Source organism: Anas platyrhynchos, chromosome 3 (genome assembly GCF_047663525.1).
Source record: "Anas platyrhynchos isolate ZD024472 breed Pekin duck chromosome 3, IASCAAS_PekinDuck_T2T, whole genome shotgun sequence".
Lineage (NCBI taxonomy): Eukaryota > Metazoa > Chordata > Aves > Anseriformes > Anatidae > Anas > Anas platyrhynchos.
Genome location: NC_092589.1, coordinates 59298391 through 59321945, shown reverse-complemented (window position 1 = coordinate 59321945; position 23555 = coordinate 59298391). Strand labels below are relative to the sequence as shown.

Sequence of the window (23555 nt, the reverse complement as noted above, 5' to 3'; positions counted from 1 at the left end):
GCTGTGTTAAATGAGAATCTATTTGTCACAACCACTGGCTATATGAAATACACGAGAAGTCTCATGGTTAGTTGTCCTGTCCCTACACCTATCTTCTCCTACATAACTAAAGCTCAGACAAATCTTCGATCATCAAGATATGCTTCTTTTTCAAATGTTTTGTGTCACTAAAGATCATATTTTATGCTAACTAAGATGATATTCATATCATATAGTTCATGATATTGGGTTGAAATACTCTTAATTCTAGATGAGTTCCATCAGAAGAATGATTTCAAGTGAAGTTGCTCAGAAGTTTTGAAATCATTTGGATCTGAAGTTCCCAGTGAGACTGGGAAAAGGATAAAGTTGAAAACGTGTGAGCTGAAATCAAGGAAAAACTGGACAGATAACCTCTCCATGACTGCAATGTCTTGAGTTTCAATGAAATCTAGTGAAAACAAGTTCAGCTAGTTTCCAAGTCCTTTACCTGCAACAGTACCTTCAGTACCAATTCTATTTTAATTCTTTCCTTGACTTGGGTTTTATGGTTCATTGTGTAAGAATGAACAAAGATTTATTTTGTCAGACATCCAACTGAAAACTATTTTTCTTATTATTCAACAGGAATTGTTCCTCTATTAAAATATAAGATACCAGTATGTTTATTTATTGCCCATTTTTACCTCTCACAGTTCTAAAACATGATAACAGTACTTGCTGCTTTGGTAGAAAAAAAAGAAAAAAAAAAGGTAAAAGATGGAAAAGTATGTTTCACTAAAGAGAGAGTGTTGAATAGTTCTCAAATTTGCTCTAGTTCAAAACATTAGATTCAGAAATCCATTATTTTGGAAGAATACAGTGGAAAACTGACATCTTTGTACCAAATATGCAAACAAAATTTTCCAAAGTATTCAGGTGAAATAGGAGGAAAAACTCTGACTCAGGATCCTTTGAACTTGTAGGTCCTAAGGTAGGACTGAAAACATTACAGCTGTAGCTATGTGAACTGAACACAGTACAAAACACCTGCGCGAAGAACAATCTCTGAGTTATAACTGAGTCTAGCAAAATATCTCTTGGAATTTATAAACCCAGTCACCTTAAATTTTCTTTTGAATCACTGCACACCTATGGTCAGAATTATTCTTTATTGTGGACAAATGAGAGATCAGAGGATGACAAATTTAGGACCTTTAGTTATAGTGAGGTTTCCCTTTGCGTTTGAGCAGGCTCTGAGAATATAATGCTTATGAAATACATGTAGATAAGTTAGGAAGTATTGCTACGAATCTCCCTAAGTCATAGCTGAACCATCTTTGTGGTGTTACCACAATGAAAGATTAATGGTTCTCAGCAAGAGAAATCCAGCAGAGCCAAAGTAGCTAAAAAATTAGCTGGGTGGTGATCCAGTGTACGTATCATATGTATGAACCAAGAACTTTTCCAGTCTGAGTTTTAAGAGACAGAAGGAGGAAACTGATTCTATTTTCAAAGATTTTTTTTTCAGAGATTTTTTGAACTGAAAATAACTATTAGAATGGGGATGGCTGTGGAGAACTGCTGTACTTTTGGATCCTATTTGGAAATTAACTGTGGGACTATTTTTTAACTCTTCAGTACTGTCAGAAAATTTTCTGTTGTTGGGTACAGTGATGCAAAGAATTGTTGTTACTAGTGAAAAACCATTCTGGAAGAGCCCAGTCAGGGACTTGGGCTCAGAATACATGTAGATACATAGAGATGAAGGTTAGAGAGATTGTCTGCTCAGGTGCAAATCACTAAGGTAATATAGCCCATGTTGAAATTTTCAGAAATACATACCTGAGATTTCAGGGAGCTGCAAGACTGAGGTCACTCCTTGAGGGAGGGCAAGGCAGGAGCTAAGGATTAACCTCCACATAGGCAGGGTACTCTCTAATAGGATGCTATCCCACAGGGTCTGAACACAACCTGGAGATAGTTGGCAGGCTCCATCAGGGCAAGACCTAGGGATGCTTTTGGGGTCCTGATATAAGGATGCTACCATCTGAACAAAAGCTGTCATGAGTCTAAATCTCACTGTTTTTCCTTTTAAATTATTTACTCTTGTATGGATTCAATTTCAAACCACAGATGAAACATCTGAACATTGGTGACAATTTGTATTTGAATCCAAAGACCCTTATCACCAAGGGCTGGTTATTTGGAAGCAGACTGGAATTTTGTGCTTTGTTGCATCTCTTCAAAGCAAATTGTATCCATGTATCCTCAGGCAGTTCACAAATGGATGTCACTTAAAGGATTCTTAGTTTCAGTGGCAGCTATTCATGGTATCACAGGATGACAAAACCGCTACCCAGTCCTTGTTATTTAAGTAGCATTCTGCATCACTGAGAATTTGTAAAACGAAGCAATGCCCGTTACTTCTGCATCTCTTGGAATGAGATTTGCCCTTGTCTTCTGATTCCAAACAATTAAACAAGCATGTTATTTTTAAGCAATTGATAATGCTGGCAGAAATGGGATAGGTGGTTTGGCATAACTAAAGGTGTGTTTTAGCGGAAATATATAATTAAGGCCTTGATTACTTATAATCAATAACTTTCTAAAGTGCCATAGGAGTTTTGGCCTGATTTCACTGGTTAGGAAAGAACTGTAAAGAAATGATATTACTGCACAGGTCCTGTTATATAAACTGAAGATATTAAACTGAAACAGATGTGTTGATTTCAGCTTGGCTCAAAACACACACAAGAAAGCAATGTTTGCCAAATGGAAAAGGATACAAATCAGTTGATAAAATGTTATTTTCATGCATCTCAGATAATTACAACCAGTGGACAGTGAAACAAAATTAAAACCTATAAAGAATAAACTGGCAGTAGCTGACAGTAGATGTTTCCGAGGGAGGTAAAATCCTTGTCAGTGAACCAAGCCAGTAGGTGAGTGGTACTACATAAGGAAAAAATTGCATTTTCTATGTACCCCATGACATAAGATGTAGCACTCATTTATGATGACTTACATGTCTATAAAAGGTATTAATGGTTGTAACATTAGCTTCCTTTTTAAACTATATCCATAGTATTTCACTTAATGACCTTGTGCAATACTATGTCAGTCATAAGTAAATACTTTACTTTGTAATTGGAATTTAGTGCCTTTTAATTTCCAACCCGTGTTGTTATATGATGAGACAAGTTTAATAAAAGGAGAGATTGATCAGTTTATTACTATACCAGTAGCAATTTTGTACACCTTCATCAAGTCTCCTGTTACTCTTGTCCTGTCTGGGTTAATCTCTCATCCAATATAAATACCACGTTCCCTCTACCTCTTCTCTGGACTTTATCAATCTCTGCTTTATCTTTCTTCAGAATGAGTAAAACACAGCTGAGTTCAGTATTACAAGTGAAAATCAATCATTTTTATATGGTGTTATAAATTTCCTATATTGTTTCTATCAATTTCAAAATGTAGTCTTTTAAAGTCATTTTTAAAATTTGGCATTTTTCTTTAAGTCAAGAAGTCTTTTTTGTACCTTCAGCATGGAAACAGATGCATCCAAATTTAATTTTTATTTGGCCCTTTCAAGAGGGCCAAATTTTTTTATAGCTACACTTTGTTTTCCTCAGGAGTTAGAAACTAATGAGCTCAAATTGGATAGCACTGTGTCTAGGAAACTGTTAGAGGAAATGCTGATTAGCATTAGTGAGCCAAAACCATAGCCACAATTTGCTGTTGATGGCTAAGGCAGACAGTTATTGAGTTTATCTACAAGCTAGCTCTTAAATAGAATGTATTTGGCTAGCTAGATTCAATAACAGTGAATCACATTCATTCAATGCAAAGGATAGAATTAAATTTTGAGTGATGGTCTAGAGATAATAATAGAGTGGGTGTTACTGTTTTTAGTTTAGAAATGGTTATTTTTTTTTTTGAATTAGGATTCTGAGTATTAGGGAACTGTGATATGAAGACAAATCAGTAAAGCATTCAGTTGTTTAAATATGGTTTAAAAGCACTAATATGACATTCTCATGGAAATCAGTAGAAGATGGGTTTGGAAAATTTCAACAGTGACCTATCTGCATCTTAAAGTGAATAGACACGGACTTCTTGCTGTACAAATAGCAACCTTTCTCCAATGTGTTCTCACCTTGGAATATAGTAAAAAATGTAGGTCTGTATGTTAACCCCAATTCACTTTATATCTTATGACAGATCACACAGATCACCCACCCTGCCCGTGAGTTATGAAGTTATCTAGCTAGGTGCTAGATTCTGTTAATGCTAGATTCTGTCTAGATTCTGTTAATGCTAGATTCTGCCTTGCTCAGTGGAAGCAAAATAATACAGGGCTGTCTTAGGATCTCCCACTGTTCAGGAGGTCATGACTGAAAAACACTGCATGGTCAGTGATTATCCAAACAAGATTAACATTACATTAGAACATAATATATAAATCATATATATATATATATATATATATACACTTATATTTTGCTCTTCTGGCTCTGAGGTTGTTTTAGCTGCATTTTTGAAGAGTTTGAAGGATTTTTGGAGATTTGTGATGGATACTCTCCAATAAGAAATATTTATATGAATGTGAACAAATATAAATAATTTGACAGATCTTATACCGTGAATCCAATTTGCAACATTTGTTTCTGTTTTGTTCAGTTATTGATTTATAGTTTCATGACTACCTACCAAATCGGTTACTTTGAGCAAAATTTTACTTTGTTGTTAATATTTGTAGTCCTACTAATTTACTTTGCCAACTTCTCTAAACCAGTATAACAATATGGAAAAAATGATTGCAAACTATTTTTGGTTAGAATTTTTTGTTGCCATAATATTGTGCTGAGAAAATAGATATCTTGGTGAGACAATTCATTAATTAATGGTACTATAAAAGGCACCATCCTTATATAATTTAGTTCTGTTTTAATAAAGACAACTTGAAAACAGCTGATCTTTTTTTGTTTAATATTGAAATATGTCACAGTAAGGCATTTATAAGAAGATGAATGATGCCTAAAAGCTAAGTCATCCCACAGTCTCACATCTTTTTTATTTATTAGATCTATAACTAATCTTCACTTATACCAAATGTGTGTGACTCAGACACACTGACAGAGATGACAAAACATGTTGATGTTGTAGAAGATGCACTGTGACTGTTTTCCAAGGCTTGGAGAACATCCCCTTTTTCAAGCTGTTTACTCAGTAATTACAACTCACAACATGAATTACTGTTGTCCCCCCATTTTTTTTTTTTTTAATTATTGTTATTTTTATGTTTCATCCAGTCCTTAATGAAATTCCAGAAGCATCCCTCTTTTCAGGTTTGCTGGATTTTTTTTTCTGTATTTAGACAGTTAGCAAGAGTGACTAACCTAGGTAAAGAAGCTGACCAGCTTCACAACTCTATTTGTATCTCCAAAACTCTGGAGGACAGAAAAGTCTTTTAATTGGTGATGTAACCTCAGTAGGAGCACATTTTTAGGAAATGAGGCCTACACTGGTATCTTCATACTGGGCATACTAGCTCTGGTTGCCATGGTAATCTTCTAGCGCATGCTAAGTCCATTGATGTGGAAACAAGATGGCTTCTTCATTTGTTTAGCCTTAAGGAAACTTACAAATATTAGCAAATCATTAAAGGGCTAACAGACACTCAGAAGACTTGACCTAAATAAACAGCATCGTGTCAGATTACTAATAGCTGCAGAAGTTTTACTTCTGTAACTCTCTCCTGAAAGTCCTTAGTTAAAGAAGATTTTGTTACCCTAAATATATATATATATATATATATTTTTTTTTTTTTTTTCTGTACCTGCAAGTAAAATCCCATACTTTGAGTGTTAAGGTGGACCTCCTGTTCAGTGAGATGGATTTAGTTTGTCATTCAGTTGGCAAGGAATTTAAAAGCTGAATAACAACCAATACTTTTATGAATATAAAATCAGTATTTTCTTGCCAGTTTACCGAGGAAGGATCTCCCATATTTCACAGAAAGCTTTTTTCTGGTGTGGAGTGGCTGACAAACACATGCATTCCTCATCCTCACAGAATGAGGTCTCAGTGCCATCAGCTTTGGCAAGGCTGAGGAGGGTGACACTTGTCAGGGAGAGGAAGCGTTGCATTTGAAGTTGGGTCTTTGAGGTTGGGGAAAGAGGAAAATTAAATGCAGGCATGACAAAAAGCACACTAATGAATGAACCCATCTGTTAAAAATATAGGCGGAAGTGGCAGCCAAAATTCCTAGCTGCAGATACTGTGGTGGCAGGCTCATATGGGGGAACCACAAGGTCAGTAGAAAAGTAGATTATATCTTTCAAGATTCTCAGTCAAATGGTCTGTAATTTCAAAGCAGCTGATTAGTTGGTGCAGTCTACTTCCTCAGTGCCTGTTCCCTAACAAATGAAAGATGCAGGTGAGGAATTTCACAAGTTACTGAAAGAAACATTTAAATAAAAGATTTGTTTTGGTAAGTCTTACAACATATGAAGACTTCACTGGGTACTTAACATTATTTGGAGTCTGAGTGATAGAAGAAACCAATTAACAGAGAAAACACATGGGACAAATTTACTACGTCCCTGTTTGAAATATATCAGTGACAGATACATATTTGTAGGTCCAAGTTCCCCATCTAGATCTGAATCCTTTTGTACATAAACAGAGAAACCATGCCTTTGCTTCCGTAGCTAGTTGTAAAATCTAAATGCTCTGTTTTTTGTTTTGGCTCAGCAATCAGACAGATTTCTGGTCGAAATTCATGCATGTTATTTTCCTAATCGGGGTGATTTTCTAAACTGTAGAAAATATACCAACATTGAGATTTCATTTTTAAAGTAGAAAAGCTGTCCAAGAAATGCACGATTAAATTAAATGAGATGACCTTCTCACCAAAACAAAAATTAAAACAACAGCATATTCCAACATTTATGCTGAGTATCCGAATTGCTTGGATTCTTATTGATTATTGGAACTGTGATTCTTTCCATTTCTATTTAGTTCCTTCCCTTAAGTTCACCCGTGCGATGGAAATAATAGTATGTGATTCTGTTGTTTTTCAAGAGTATTTATTTGAAATTTCAGTAGTCAGAGCATGCATTCACTCTCCAGAGGGAATAGGAAACCTGATGGAACAGGACATATAACATGACAACCTGAATTTGTTTATTGATTTTTTTTTTCTGTCTTTTTTTACTATTTTAATACATTATGATGTAGTATACCTTATTCCAGGTATATTGCCTGTGCACATAATTGGACTTATACCTTTTTTTTTTTTTTTTATATTGTTTGTCAATTAAACAAATCAGCGGCCTCTGTGATTGCTTTTCTTGGTGTAGTGAAATTACTTCACCACTTTTGGCCTAAAAATTTTGCACTGTGACACTGGCATCTCAAGCATAAAATTTCTGATGTGCTTTATGAAAAATTGTGCCAATACTTCGTCCTTAAATGACCAGTAAGATTTACAAATTGAGGAGAATAAGGAGAATTCCTGTTTGATTGTGAATGAACACAAATCAATTTGGTGTACCAAATAATCTAGTCAAAACTTTGGGTTTACAATAGAAATGTATCCAAATTTGGGGTATTCAAATAGAAAACTGCAAATCTCCTGAGAAGAATTCACGATTCTTTCATGAGAATTCTGCATTTTTTGTTTATCACATATTCCTTGGAAAGACCTGTCCTGCCTAGCCCTTGATTCTAGTTTGGAACATTTTGGATGATCTATTTTGGAACATTCACTGAGAAAGTTAAGAGGAAGTGTGAACACATATATGAATGAGAAATGTCTCACTCCACAATTTCAACAGTGAAAGCTTAGTTCTGTCTCAGTTAAGCATTACAAAAAGCTCTGGGTGCACTGTTATTTTCATTTTAAATAATTTATCTATCATAATAGGATTAGGTTCTCAACCATTTGGTTCTGAAAAAAAAACAAAAAAACAAAAACCAAAAACTTTTTCAACTGTTTCCTAAGAGCTTCAACTGGATGAAAAGCACTAATAGATTTGCCAGGAAGAGAGGTTACATATTAAACACAGAGCAGGAAAGGGGATTTGAAAATGAAGTACTAATAGGAAAAGAACAATGATAAAGATAGTAGTAGAAGATGCTGGAAAAAGGAATGTGATGACTTAAAAGATGAAAAATATTTAGAATACCATTCGACTACTTTTTGCAAAGAAAGATGTGGTTGCTGGATATGGCTTTGTGCTGTGTGTAAATCTCTCATTGGTAATTATTCACCTGTTGTAGTACAGAGGAAGAGTAACATATTTTTCCCTTTGAATTTTTTCATGTCTTCATTCCTGAATGTATTCTGGAGTGCAGAGACATTGTAGAAAGTGCTCTTGAAATTCTTGGGTGATGATAACTACAATGACTGCCAGGAAATGACAAATTCTGGCTATAAGTACATAATATATGTACCATTCTTTTCTCTTTGCGTGAAGAGCTCTGCCTCTCTGTGGAGTCCTCATTGCCATTTCTAGATTTTTTATTTTTTTTAATGAAAATAAATTATTTTTATATGGTGGAAATGATTTGGTTTTTCACTACATTTTTGTGTGGTGGATCATGGAAATCAGAGATTTGCTTAATTAGAAAAAAGGTGATACAAAAAAAAAAGGATAAAAAAAGGAGGAAGAAAACATTTTCTGTCTGAGCAACTGAGGTTATCCCTGCAGCGAAGAAAAAAAGAGAAGGATGAAGTTACTTTATCACACGAGGACTGGGTAAGGAAACCAACCTGGAACCACTTCTCAAAGGCATCCTGAAGCCGTTAACTGTGAACTGGTTGTGAGTACTTGTCCTATTTATGCTTGGGCAGAAACAAATGAGATTTCCCACCCTGGGGGTGAGGTGGTAACAGAGCCTTTTTCTTACCTATCACCCATGTTAAAGCCAGGCTTTGTTCAAATCAAGGTTAAACTTAACATGGCTTCTCTATTGGTCTTTTTTTTTTTTTTCATGTATATCAAGAGTTTATTACCTTTTGCCATGTCCAGAAGCAGCTGCTATGTCCGTGTGTAGTTCAGCTTGTATTTAGGAAATTCAAGTCTTTATTATTTCAGAGAGAACACTTAGTAACAACTAGTTAATATTGTGGTTTTTGTTTCGAACGCCTCCTTCCTATTATAAGCTGTTTGTAAATTTCTAAACTGAGTATTGTCTTGAATTCTACTGATACAACTTCTGCCCCAATATGATTATTTGATTATTTATTTAGACCTTGAACACAAAAGAATTCTTAACAAGTCAGAGAAAAAAAAAGTACATTCCTTTTTGTTTCCCTTTTACTCTTTTTGCATTTCCTTATGAAGGAGATTTGAAAGGTGTTGTTTGACACAGAAACAGTATTCACTATGAACCAATGAACCTTAGTTTGTTGGAGAAATAAATATTTCTTATGCTATGCCGTAATTCTGAACTTTAGAACATGATCCAGTCATTAAGAAATGCACTGCAGCATAATAACTCCACATAGAGCTATAAAATTGAAAATAGATGTGGAAGTCTGGTAATGACAATTCTTTTATTTTCAAGGAATAACTGTGCAGACTTCATTTGTATTAGCTTTTTAATACATGTTACTGAACTTTCTCTCAAATTTTTGCCCTCCGTCTCTAAAGATTTTCTCCTCCTCTTCCATAATTTACCTAATATAATGGTTTACAACAAAAGCAGACCATATTTAATCTTACTGCTCTTAATACCCTTTCTCCCTTGCAAATTATACTCATATGATTGCATATACTACATATATCAGTGGCATTCACCTCTAAATGTCAAATATATGTGGGCATTAGCCACTCTGACCATGCATGTTTGTAACAGACATTTTGGCATTTAATATCTCTGCTGTCTTTTCTGTGCCCAGTAATTGTGTTTTAAATTCTTTTGTATTCCATGTACAGAAACATGGATTATTTCAAAATCCCTTATTTCTCTCTCAAGAGACCAATCTTAATTGTGTCTTTTTTTCATTAAATGTTACCTTCTCTACCTCATTGTGTTATTTTAAATCATGGTATATATTAGTTGTGTTTTGATGGACGGTTGCCCAAAACACCAGAATGATGTTTAAATTACTGTGGTCAAACATCAGCTGCTTTTTCCTGAGAGTGCACTTCCTCCTCTTTGTAAAAGTATCCCCTCTATTTCTGCTCAGCTCCATGGAAGAGAACGAGTAACACTTACCACATGTGTACTACAGATTGACATTTATAAATAATCATTTTCAGAAAGTGCAACAGCTTTGCCGCTATGATAGTCCAGACCAGTTTTCTTCAGTGCGGGTGTTTGGGTCTGATGAGGTTGATGTGAATCCTGCCAGGAGTTAAGATCAGGAAGACTTGAATGATGGCAGAAGATTAAAGAAATTCTAGTTTTCATTCCTGCATTCCATTTCATCTAACATGTATGTTTTATCAATCCTTTTTCCTTTTTTTTTTTTTTTTTTTTTTTTTGGAGACCAATGAGAAAAGATTGTTAGTACTTGCAGAAAAACAAAACAAACAGCTGTAGTCTACATCCAAATATTAAGCTGAATGTAATTTAAATATTCTGTAAATATTTCATTTTGAATCAATCTGTTAAACTTAATGTGCATCCCTCCCATAACCTTTACCTTTGCATATATCTTTACAAAAAGTAAAGACTGGCTCTGTGCTTGCCAATGCAATACTAGATTGAGGTAGCAAGAAAGGGTCAAACTTCCAACTGATCAGAAGCATCAAGGAAAACTATTACTGGGTGGCCTGATATCCATTCTACATTGCTCTAAAGCCAGGTTGGGGAGTATGGAGATATCCTTTGGAAAGTGAAATCATACTCTGTGAAAACCTGCTTAGACATAGACATCTCTTGTTCAATAAATGGCCTGAAGAGGGTGAGTTCCTGATCCAGGAAGGAAGAACATAACAAGGAGTGGTGGAGGAAGAGCAACAGCTCACATTTTACTCAGTGCACAAAAGTCACATCCTTCCTTTTTTGTTGGCTAATATTCTGCTTTGGTCTTCATCCCATTCTCTAACATCAAATGCTCAGCTACTTTTCAGGTTTCTGTTTCAGGCATGCACTCTCTTAGGCTACCTAAAAAACCTTGAGTTGCAAGATTGTGGGAGCTGGACTAGACTACTCATAACATAATGTGAAAACTGACAGTTTGAGTCACATAGCCCATTGTGCATTCAACTCAAAGCACGTTCGACCGGAGAATGTTGTTTTTTAGTAGTCAGTAGTCTTTTACCAAAAAAGGATGGATAATTGTATAGTGCATTACACTTTCTAGATGTACACTTTGCTTCTCTGGCTCCCTTTTGAGCAAATATTTGGAAGCTTTGGTATGTGCCTATGTCTTTATTAGCTGCAATTCTAAACTGTGTGTTAAGGCAATGATATAGTATGGTTTATTCAGAGCCACATATTGGGGAAGTTATGCAAACTGGTGAAATTTTGCACAGTAAGGTCATGATTTGCACTTTGACCATATAGGCACTACAGTTTCTTACACAAAGTAATCAGTGAGAACTTGCAGGAATTGCAAAATGCGTCCTGAAACATACTGTTCTTGTGCAGCATTAAAAGGAAAATAAGCTATGCATATTTTCAATCTGGCAAAAATCTGGCAACAACATTAGAATGCTTGTCTCTAGCAAAGCATTCAGAAACATTTCAAGTAAACAAAGAGAGCAAGCAGCAGACTAAAGTTGATTTACAGTAACAAGCAAAAGCCAACAAAATGTAGTTAATCCCTGTTTATTGCTAAATATTTTGTTCTACTATTATTAACTAATAATGGGCACCAAAAGCCATACATATAATACCTTAGGTTTGCATACTATACCTACCTGGATTTGAATTTTCACAACTGTCAGTTGATATGGATTTGGTTTGTTTTATTCATGCCTCCAGTATATGTATACATATAGATACATGTATGTAATATGTATATTATTATTATTTGGAAAAATATTTAAATAGAAGGATTATGAGAGTTATGCTTTTGTTTATCCCTGCAATGGAGGACCAAATAGTAGTCTCTCCTCTCCTCTCCTCTCCTCTCCTCTCCTCTCCTCTCCTCTCCTCTCCTCTCCTCTCCTCTCCTCTCCTCTCCTCTCCTCTCCTCTCCTCTCCTCTCCTCTCCTCTCCTCTCCTCTCCTCTCCTCTCCTCTCCTCTCCTCTCCTCTCCTCTCCTCTCCTCTCCTCTCCTCTCCTCTCCTCTCCTCTCCTCTCCTCTCCTCTCCTCTCCTCTCCTCTCCTCTCCTCTCCTCTCCTCTCCTCTCCTCTCCTCTCCTCTCCTCTCCTCTCCTCTCCTCTCCTCTCCTCTCCTCTCCTCTCCTCTCCTCTCCTCTCCTCTCCTCTCCTCTCCTCTCCTCTCCTCTCCTCTCCTCTCCTCTCCTCTCCTCTCCTCTCCTCTCCTCTCCTCTCCTCTCCTCTCCTCTCCTCTCCTCTCCTCTCCTCTCCTCTCCTCTCCTCTCCTCTCCTCTCCTCTCCTCTCCTCTCCTCTCCTCTCCTCTCCTCTCCTCTCCTCTCCTCTCCTCTCCTCTCCTCTCCTCTCCTCTCCTCTCCTCTCCTCTCCTCTCCTCTCCTCTCCTCTCCTCTCCTCTCCTCTCCTCTCCTCTCCTCTCCTCTCCTCTCCTCTCCTCTCCTCTCCTCTCCTCTCCTCTCCTCTCCTCTCCTCTCCTCTCCTCTCCTCTCCTCTCCTCTCCTCTCCTCTCCTCTCCTCTCCTCTCCTCTCCTCTCCTCTCCTCTCCTCTCCTCTCCTCTCCTCTCCTCTCCTCTCCTCTCCTCTCCTCTCCTCTCCTCTCCTCTCCTCTCCTCTCCTCTCCTCTCCTCTCCTCTCCTCTCCTCTCCTCTCCTCTCCTCTCCTCTCCTCTCCTCTCCTCTCCTCTCCTCTCCTCTCCTCTCCTCTCCTCTCCTCTCCTCTCCTCTCCTCTCCTCTCCTCTCCTCTCCTCTCCTCTCCTCTCCTCTCCTCTCCTCTCCTCTCCTCTCCTCTCCTCTCCTCTCCTCTCCTCTCCTCTCCTCTCCTCTCCTCTCCTCTCCTCTCCTCTCCTCTCCTCTCCTCTCCTCTCCTCTCCTCTCCTCTCCTCTCCTCTCCTCTCCTCTCCTCTCCTCTCCTCTCCTCTCCTCTCCTCTCCTCTCCTCTCCTCTCCTCTCCTCTCCTCTCCTCTCCTCTCCTCTCCTCTCCTCTCCTCTCCTCTCCTCTCCTCTCCTCTCCTCTCCTCTCCTCGTCTTCACTGTCTGGGTTTAAGTTTTATAAACCCCAAAGCAGACATAGGCTGGTGCCAAAGTCATCAGTGTTTGAGCTTTACATTCATTCATGGTCACCCTGAGAGGTTTAACAGAGGAATTTCCAGAAGAGCGAAGTGCCTGAGAATTAAAAGTCTTACTGAACTCAATGTGGTTTATCTGTACAATGCTGGAAGAGGGGGCTCTTATACCTGGCTGCTTCATAAACAACCTCTGTGAAAAATTGGAAGCAAAAGTCTAAACACAATGTACTCCAGAAACTGTTCCTCTCAGTATGAATCCTGCCCTGGAAGTAGGACTTCCTGTCAGCATCTTGCAAGAAGAGTGGACAGGACCCAACCTGAGACTAAGCTATTTCATATATCTCATGTATTGTGTCAGAAAGTGTTAATTATCTAGTTATTGTTAGGTGAGTAACCATACTAAAGACAACGGTTTCTTGCGTAAGTACCTGAAAGTTAGAGGTGAAAAGTGGCTCTTGGAAGTGGCTCTTGTTAAGCTGAGAAACAGGAGAACCTGTTTAAGAGTTTTGTGTATGTGAGAAGACTGGTAGCTCTCTTAGTGCTACATGTATTTTTATTAAGAGTTAAACTAACAGAAACAGTCATCAGTTAACTGACAGAGCTAGCAGAGAGGCTGGTGGGAAAGAGGAAGACAGAAGAGTAGAAGCAGCTTGAAATGACCTTCCTATGTGTGACATTTCGACAGTCTCAAAATGGGAAGATGTTACTGCAGGAATGAGGAAGCAACTGGTCAGTGCAGTTTTGTCAGAAGACTGTGAGATTATTGCACTCATGACTTAGGTAGTGCATAGCAGCCAGTTGTTTTACTTTGTTAGGAAATCTCTCTTCTCTTTTTAATAAAATATAGTTGTTGCTATTGGTTCACATTTCCAAGTGGGAATTAGCTCCCTGAGCACCAACAGTGTCTTTTGCTTCTTGGGCAAGGGGCTGAACTGGGATTTCACTAGTAACCCAATTCAGATGAGATCAGTCCCTTATTGGTCTAGGGAGAGAAGTTACATAGGATGGCCAATATTGGCTTACCTATTTGTTCCTGGGAAGAATGGCAGGGTGTTGAGGAGACCAAGCCATTATGACATAAGGCAAATCTGGCAGTAGGAAGCTAAGTCCACTTGAGTCTAGAGTGTTGCACAGACACAGTCTTACCTACTTTTCAAAATCCAACCCTGGGAAGATTTGAGGATTCTCTCATTCCTTCTCTCATGTAGATTCTTCCTTCTCACCAGTTGCAATATTGTATACTCAGAGACCTTCATACTCTCCTGTTTACTCAGATGGAAATGGGAGATGCAGAACTTTGTACTTATAAAACCCCACTCTCTCTCTCTCTCTTTTTTAATTAGAAACTACAGTCCCCTCCAAAGAAGGCATTAAAGTACCCATGACAAGGTGTATGGGCAGGCCTCAGTCTGTCAGGAGTTAAAACGAGCTCCATCAGCTGGAGGCTTACCAGCCACAAGCTATTAGGATTGTCATTTCCCCTCAGGAAATACCTGCTGGTGTATCAAGGGTAATTGCTAGCAGTCAGCTGTATCCCCAGGGGGTGCATATATAAAATCATCAGGAAAATAGTGAACTGTTCCTGGTAGGAGGCAATAGGTACTGTGTATATGTATTTTGGGTGTTTATCTTAATGAAGGGTCTTAATGCAATGTGGGCTTTTGTTTCAGTTTTAACCCTGGTTGTGACTCATCTATAGTTTTCTGCTGAAGCTTGAATTCTACTGACTCTTTTTCTTATCTGAAGCCACCACTTGCAACATTGGCTGGTTTGTCACAAGTATTCTCCAAAACAGAGTAGATAATTATAGCTTCCTGAATGGTTTGGTGTCACTATGTAGTTTTGCTTCTAGGATACTTGAAATAGCATTCCCAAATACCCTTCATATTGTTATGCTCCTGCCAGTCTTTCCTCTCACAAAAGGAGTAAAGCCCTTTGCTTTCCCGAGTCTTAGTTAAACTATCCGTGAAGCAGGTATATCAAGTAATGCTTACTTATTACCTTTTAAAGCTCTTTCTAAAATTTATAAAATTCAGCATTATAAAGATGAAAAGTGAGGCAAAGAAATTCATAAGCACTCACGCAGTCATTTTAAAGATTTGCTCCCACTCCTGCCCAGGCAGGGTTCTCCCCTGAATATCATAGCCCATCAGTTTCAGCCTGTCTTTACTTCCATCCTTTCTATAGTAATAAAGTTCCCAGTAGGGCAATAAAGCCAGACACTGAATGTACTTTATCCTACCTGAACCTTGTCAATTCCCTTGGATGTATCGCTGTAACATGACTGAAAGCTCAGGCCTTCAGTCATGTTACCTGTGCTTTTTCCCCTCCTCCAAAAGTTTTCATTTGGCAGCAACCTTACTAGAAGGCTGTCCCTGCCTCTCCATCTCCTTTCACTCCCTCTTCCTGCCTAGAATTTGTTGCAGATGTGTTTGAGTATGACCAACTCCCTCTTTCCTAGTGAGAAACCTTGTATTTGTCAAACAGTGAAGTGAACTTCACTTGGCTGAGAAGTTTGGGTTAGGTGCTTCAGGGATGCACTCAACACCTGCATAGCTCTCCGAAAAAAAATAGTGAAATCTGTCATGATCGGGTCATGAACTAACCACAGGCTAAAGTGCTTTTTGAAGTAAAACCAACATCAAAAAAATATAGATTAATAGTGTTCATGAACCATATGATAATAAGTCACAGCTAGGAAAAAGGGGATAATTTAAGGGATAAACTGTTCAGAGTACAGGTGCTTCTCCAAAGGAGTTTTTCATCAGAAACTGATAGGCTACAGAAGTAAACTGTAATTACTTATTGTGTGAGAAAAAATCTCCTCTCAAACTGCTGTGGTTATCTTATGACTGGTGGGGCCTTCTATGCATCAAACATTTTAAATACTCAGTTTATAAGAAATTCTTAAGCTTCTGCATGTATATAGGAAATATGTCATCTGCTTTATTCCATAACTCAGAAAACTATGAGGTTAAATTCTGAAAGAGTTCTCATTTATAAAGTTTAAAAAACTGGAGAAGGAAGTCTTTTACACCCCAGGATTTTCAGTAGATAACAGTTTTCATTTTGCTGAGTATACTCTTCCTATAACATTCTGTAGGATAATCAGAAGAGGACCAAGGAAGATATGATTTGCCTCAGATTGGCTAGTTTATTTCCAAAACACTGTGTTGAAATTCATTGCCTTGCTGAAATTTGTGGGTGGATGGGATCTATTGATGGGAAGAGTTGAATTCTCTCCACAATACAGCAGACTTTTGTGAAAATGGATCCCCTTATAAACAGTCCAATCCTCTCTCTGAAAAACAGATGCCAGAAGCAGTTGTGGGACATTGTGCTTCAGCTCTAGAGACTTCCATTTCTAAGAATAGAGTAAAAGATTCATTATTTATCTAAAAAAGGCCTTTATGTTACAGTTCAGCGGCTGCTGAACAGCCGTGTGATCTGTCTTGTGTAATGCCCTTACCCCCTCCTTTCCCCATTTGGAGAAGAGTAGAGACTTGTACTAGCTCAGAACACAGTTCACTGTCTATTGTACTCCTTCACTCTGTTTATTATGGTCCATTAGATAAACATGGTGTTGAACAGCCACTCAGCTGCTGATATATACAGCAATGCTGATAACATGCTCTATGTTTAGAAGGAAAGCAGTGAGTCGCAGACTATGTGGGATATGTTTACGTATATGTGTATGCTTTTTCCTCAACAACAGAGTGTTTCCATCACAAAGTCCCTCTGTCTGAGGAAACAGGCAGTTTTTAAATTGATAGTCTTTTATCTTTTGTGATGGGTATTTTTTCATGTAGCTTCTCACAATATTGCCTTGCATTTCTGTGTCTGGGTAAATGAAGTGAGATACAGACCCCTAATCTTTCCTGTCTCCTACAGGAAATTGTAATTTAAATACAGAAGGAAGGATGCTACTGGCTAAATATGCACTTTACATGTGCTACTGTGTCAGAATTTCTGTGTATACCAGGCAGCTGACCTCATTCAGGAGCCAAGCGGTTGAACAAGTTACATTTTACAAAATCACCTAATCATATTTTTCAAAAATGGTTTAGGCACTTAAGAGCCAAGATTTGAGAATGGGACTTATCTATTCCAAAGGCATACCACTTTGCTGTGTTCTGTGTTGACATCTAGATATGTACACAGCCCAACACAAAAGCTCCTCTTGTGCTTCTGAAAATGTCACCCAAAGCACACATTACTCTGAAAACCGTGCTCTGTGGAGGGCTGGTTCAAGATCAGTGAGTACAAACTTGGAGAGGACAGGCCAGGGAGGACTGACACTGCTGCCAGTGTGGAAGGGCAAATGGTCATTCAAAGCACAAGATGATTATACAAAGCACCAAACAGAACACTGATGTTGTCCTTAAATTATCAGAAATTGAGTCTTATTCTCATTTTGCACATGAGAGAGGATTTGAATTTTGCTTTTAGCCCAGGGTAATAGGTGCAGCGTTCAGCATCACCTTTCACAGGCCAGCCTTTTATTGAGCAGATGTCATGATTAGATCATCACAGTGGAAACAAAGATAGTGACTAAACTGATGTGATTACTGCCTGTTTCTTGCTGTATGCTGGATAAGCTGCACACACGGTGCATATTAAGAAGTATAAAAGTTCTGGTAATTCCTCTGAGGCTTCATGAGAAATGACCAGGTTCTTTCTGAAACAGCCTATCATGTAATGCTCCAGAGGAAAGCAGTAAAATAATGTGTCCATTCAAACACACCTTGCATAGTATTCAAATACTCATTTTAAAACACTTGGATTGCAGGCTACTATGCTGCAAACAAACAAACAAAAACAAAAACAACAACAACAACAACAAAACAAACAACAACAGCAACAACAAAAACACACCAAAAACACCTAAATTGTGATGATGTGATGGTTCATTACAACAGAAGGACTTTGGTGACTGATGTACTCTCTTTCTTTTTTTTTTTTTTCTTTTTTCCTCCCTTCCCCCCATAATTGTGGTGTTATTAATAAACCAAACCAAACCAAAAGCAATTCTGTTGAACCTTTAAACATTTCAAAGTTGTTTCCATGAACTCATGCAAAAGAGCTCAAATTGTCTTTCAAAATCTTCCTTACATATACATTCAACTACAGTGAATCTATCTTACAGCTTGTTTTTCATTACAATGCTTTTGATTTCATGTAAAAATTGTATTGATCACAGTGCAGGTGTGTTAGTTGACAAGAGTGACAAGAGTACTAAGAGAAATGACAGCCAGAAGTTCCATGCCTGGTGATGGACACCAATCCATGTACAAGTGTAGAGACACAGACTACCAGCTCTGCCTTCGTCCCTGCTTACAATGTAAGGTGAAACCTCTGCCTCCTATGGCACACAGTGTAACAATGGGAAGAATACACAGAGACAAGCATTCAGGAAGGCACAGCTCTGGGTAGGAGATGACCTCTTCTTGCTATGGATGCTTCACTGTGGAGGGCTGTAGGCTGGCTGAGCCAGGGAGGGCTCTGACTCAGGGCTAATCAGTCCCTGTGAGCATGAGTAATATGGGTTGCCTTGGGTCCAAGTTACAGATGCTATCAGTGCTTTCCCTCCAAATCACAGAGAGTTTAAAGACAGAACAGGAGAAAGAAGAAATAGATGAGGAAAGGACAGGAAATGTGAGAAAAGAGAGTATTCTAGCCTAAGCACTGAAATCTCACTTCGCTGTACATTCTCGAAGTGCAGCTGCGCCCTAGAAGGGTAGTGAGGCCATGGCACAGGGGCTGCAGTGGGATCATCCCCAGGAGGGGAGGGACTGTGTGTAGCAGGCCCTGGTCTGCTCCCAGCCATGGGGTCTGTCCCAGGCAGTGCCCAGAAGGGTTGGAGAGAGTGGGGAGAAGCTTCCAGGGCCCTCCAGAAAGTGGGAGAGAGTGGTGGGGGCTTCTCCAGCCCCCTCAGTGCCAGGCCAGGAGGGAGCAGCCCTCAAATCTTGGGCCTGGAGATGAGCTCCATCCTCCAAACTCCCCCTAAGGGGAAAAAAATGGTGTAGTCCTGGGGGCTTCAAGCTGGGGGAGGTGAGAGCATGGAGAAACTGAAGCAGCTGCTGTGTGCCTGCTCTCCCTCACAGCTGCTGAGTGGCACCTTCAGTACTGCCTGCAACTGCAACACGGGAAGCAAAACACCAGGGGAGGTTCAAGTTGGAAATTAGGAGACATTTCTTCTCAGAAAGAGCAGTCAGGCATTAGAATGGGTTGCTCAGGGAAGTGGTTGAGTCACTGTCCATGGGGGTGTTTAAGGAAAGGTTGGGCCTGGTGCTCAGGGACATGGTTTTGTGGGTGATACTGATGATAGGGGGATGGTTGGAGCAGATTGATTCTATGATTCTAAGATTTAGCAATATACCCCATGTAAAATTTATATTAATGCTGTTAATTTTAGGCACACTATTCTTACTAGGAGGACCTACTTCCAAATGATATCAAATCATCAAAATATCTGCAACTAGGCACTTATTTTGCCCTTATTCCCTGATTTCCATCCAATCAGATGTTTCTTATATCTGATGGTCTCTTTTACAACAAGTTGCTTAGTGTAAAATATTCTTTCCAAGTACAATTTGCATCAGTACCTTTCTTCTGACTTCTTCAGCTGACCTCCTGCAATGGTTATAAAGTTTGGGCAGGGAGAAAAGGCAGTCACACATAGGAAATATCCCAAGTGTATTACTGATTGAATGTTGAGTTGCGCAGGATGCCTATTGTCCTTGCATGCCTTCCTAATGACAATAGTAATAGTATACAGTAAATCTAAACTGTCATTCATGCACAGGAAAAGTATGACCAGAACAGAAGCAAGTAATCCGAAGAGTTAGTGTTCATATGCAATCAAATAGTATAAATCTTCTTTCTCTACAGTAATTTGAATGAAGAAGAGTTCATCTCAATAAGCAAATGCATTCGGAGTGTAATATGATTCTATTTAGATAGAGAAGTCAGTAAAACAGTATATTAATTCTTGTTTAGATGGCAGTGCAAGATTTCTTCATATCTTTAGGCAGTGTCAGTTATTGAAGTAATTTCTAGTTTGGTTTTATTTTCACATGATTCACATGATAACACCTACAGCTTTTATACAACACATTTTTCTTAGGGCTGTCCAGGGCTGCCAAAATTAGCACTGTTCATTAACATGGAATGAAGATAGATAGAGGAGTAGAGTGATGGACTGGCAAAATACAAGCCAAAGTAAATCAAGGCATACCTTATAGTTTACAATCTCATGAAAATTTACATTGGCATTTAATTTCCCATCATTCACTTCCTAGTTTCCTGCACTCATAAGGTTGTGTTCTCTCTCCATACTCTTTTCTTAGAAAAAAATCAAATGAAGATCAGTAACAGGAAAGAAAGATTTCTCTTGGATACTGCAAATTCTATACGACCATGATGGGAAACTGACCAGAACTGATATGTCGTTGTCTGGAAAGATCAGGAGTAATGCCAGAAACATTAAAAGCTTGAGCAATTTCAGTGATAAATGCAATACACTGTTGATTAAATCCATACATAAAATGATAATTTGCTTTTATGACAACTATATGTACAGCTGACACAGTTCTAGGTGATTCTACTTGTCCCCTGTGTACTTTTCCTGGTCTAAACAGTTCCTGTGTGCCAGTGGAGTCTATACTTTTAAGAACAAATGCTTGAAGATGGTGAGTATCCTCATAATTGCTGCTTTCATGCAGTTTAATAGCTGTATTTTGTACAAACATTTGCAACTGGAAAGACAGAACTTTGGAGATATTTGGAAGAAAAGGTTGTACATTTAGAATGACCACTGAAGTATATTCTTGACACCAAAAAGCCAAGAATGCCGAGTGCATAGATTCATTGTCAGTGCATTTCCCATTATGTAAATGGCACTGTTTTGACTGCACTGCATAGCAGTGTACTTTGGTGTGCAGCATCTTGTAGTTCCAATGAAAGATTTCGGGATTTGGCCTTGAGGGAATTTTTCTCGACTTCAAGATCTGATTAACAAAGGCCAACTGTTAGTCAATAAATGGTCATTTTTCATCAAATAATATGTTTGACAAATCAGTTATTCTGGCATTCAATCAGTTTTTTTTTAGGTTGTTCATCAAATGTATTACTTGACATAGAAAACATTTGTCAAACAAACATAGTCGATAAATTTCTCCAACATTCTCTTGTGTCTTTATCTACCTTACAGTTTTGCTTTACAAGAATCGCTCCACTCCTTACATCCTCACCTGCTCCCCCTCCATCACCCTAACAGAAATAGGAATACATATTTTCCTTGTCATCACTTCAGTGTTTCTTCATAAAGTTTTGGAAGAGGATATAAGCAAGAAAAGCAAAGATTGATTTTTTAATCTTTCATTGCAGCAGTTCCTTCTAAAAACACCACAGTGTTAAACAGTTTATATATGACTTTAAGAACCATTGGAGATGCTGGTGGAAGTGGAGAATCATTCTAACTCCATTAAAATTCGTGGTAACATATATATTACGATATTGTGTTAGGGTCACATATTGGAGGTCGGTATGGTACCAGCAGGAGGCTTAGGGAAATAAGCACACATCTGATTTGCCTGTTGAGATCGGGCAGGCAAAGGATGGGTTGGATGACACCATCCATTCAGTGGAAGCCTGACATAGGCTAAGGCAAGCAGAATGGTCTTACAAAATGGGGCTCTGTTCCCCGAGAGTAGATTGGATGCTGCTTCTGTAAAGCTCTGAAATATCCCCTGTAACTTCTGCAGGTTGAATTTTGAGAGGAGGTGTTCTATGTCTGTTTGTGTGTGGGGAAGTAGTGGTGATGAGAATTAAAGTCTTTCCAGAGGAACTTTGAGTTCCTTATTCCTGCACGCTGTGAAAAAACAACAACCAAACCAAACCAAACCAAACCAAACCAAACCAAACCAAACCAAACCAACAACAAAAAAAACAACAAACACACAACAACAAAGTCCCTACTCCCTACTGTCCCTAAAAGTTTTCCATCACTGGACTGACATATTTATTTTTAATGTATATCTTTGCCTTCTAAAGCACATGCAAAAGAGACGACCTGTCCACTAGGAATCCTAATATTCATGACAGTAGAAATTCTCATGGATACTTTATCGAAAGCCTTTATCTACAGGGTCACAGCTGCCTCCCTAGACAGACTGTCTGGCACTAGCCATTTCTGTTGGAATCTGCAGTTAGAAGACATTAGTATATAATCCAAACAAAAAAAAGGCAAAGGGCCAATTGTTATGCAGTGTGGTTGCAGCCAAGACATACTGCTTAGCTTCAGGTCCAGTGAGTGGTCCTGTTTTGTTTGGCAGTAGAGGTGCACACCAACTTTAATTTCTGAAGACTGTCTTTAATAAAGAAATCTGCTTTCTTCAAGTGCCTACATCCTTAGAAAAGGATCATGAAGAAGAAACATGATCTTATGTTGGCTTACATATTTTGCCCAGCTTCCTTAAGAAATTGACTTATCAGTCATTTCATCTTTTCTGTCTGTAATCTTCCCACAAGCAAGCTCCCAAGAGCCCAAATCTTTCCTGGCCAGTAGCTGTGTAACCCATTAATCAACTTAAGAATTGTTGGTAGAAGGATAAAAAAAATCACCAGGATAGATGGTATGCAATGGCTAGATAGAAACTGTAAAGAACATATGGGGAGAAATCCTGTGTGAGTTGAGTCCCTCATCCATTCTGAGAGCATCTCAGTGGCCAAACAACACACATGTACTGAACATCTGCTCAGGACAGCATAGCTCTCAGTCAGACAAGCCACATAATGGTTTATGTGTAGCAGGAGAAATTAGAAAGCTAGGTGAAAGATGGTGTTTTGGGGTAGTGGAAGGGACTGCAAGCATTAAGAGAGAGAATTAGGTAATTTTATTATGAAAGGATTTTTTTTTTTTTTTTTTAATAAGCAAGGAGTTATGTGTTGTGCATCATCCTGTTTATCATTGCTGGTGTTCCATGCAGCCCTCCCACAGGAATGCCTGTTCACAGGATGTATTTAGATTACAGTGATCAGATTCCATCATACTGTTCCACACTGAGACTCAAAACTGTGTTGCTTGTTTTAATTTTCATCAGAAATATTAAACATTGCCTATATAGATGCATAAACTCTTCTTTTTTCAACTAAGAATATAAACAATAATATATTTTCCTTAGATTTTCTTTCTGTAAAACTAATTGTCCTCTAATTCAGTATTAAAAGCACTGACTTTTATTATGGGGTCAAAGCTATACAGCCTTATGTAATAGTGACTG

At 38.4% G+C, this 23555-nt stretch overlaps 2 long non-coding RNA genes across 2 annotated transcripts in view; one reads left to right on the top strand and one right to left on the bottom strand.

Annotated features, from left to right (window-relative positions):
- LOC106016488 (uncharacterized) overlaps nt 1-23555 on the bottom strand; it is a 60858-nt gene that overhangs the window by 13266 nt on the left and 24037 nt on the right. The window lies entirely within an intron of this gene.
- LOC106016485 (uncharacterized) overlaps nt 8364-23555 on the top strand; it is a 39106-nt gene continuing 23914 nt past the window's right edge. The window contains exon 1 of the long non-coding RNA XR_001189244.5: nt 8364-8729. This is a non-coding gene — a long non-coding RNA (uncharacterized lncRNA). The remainder of the gene's footprint in view (nt 8730-23555) is intronic.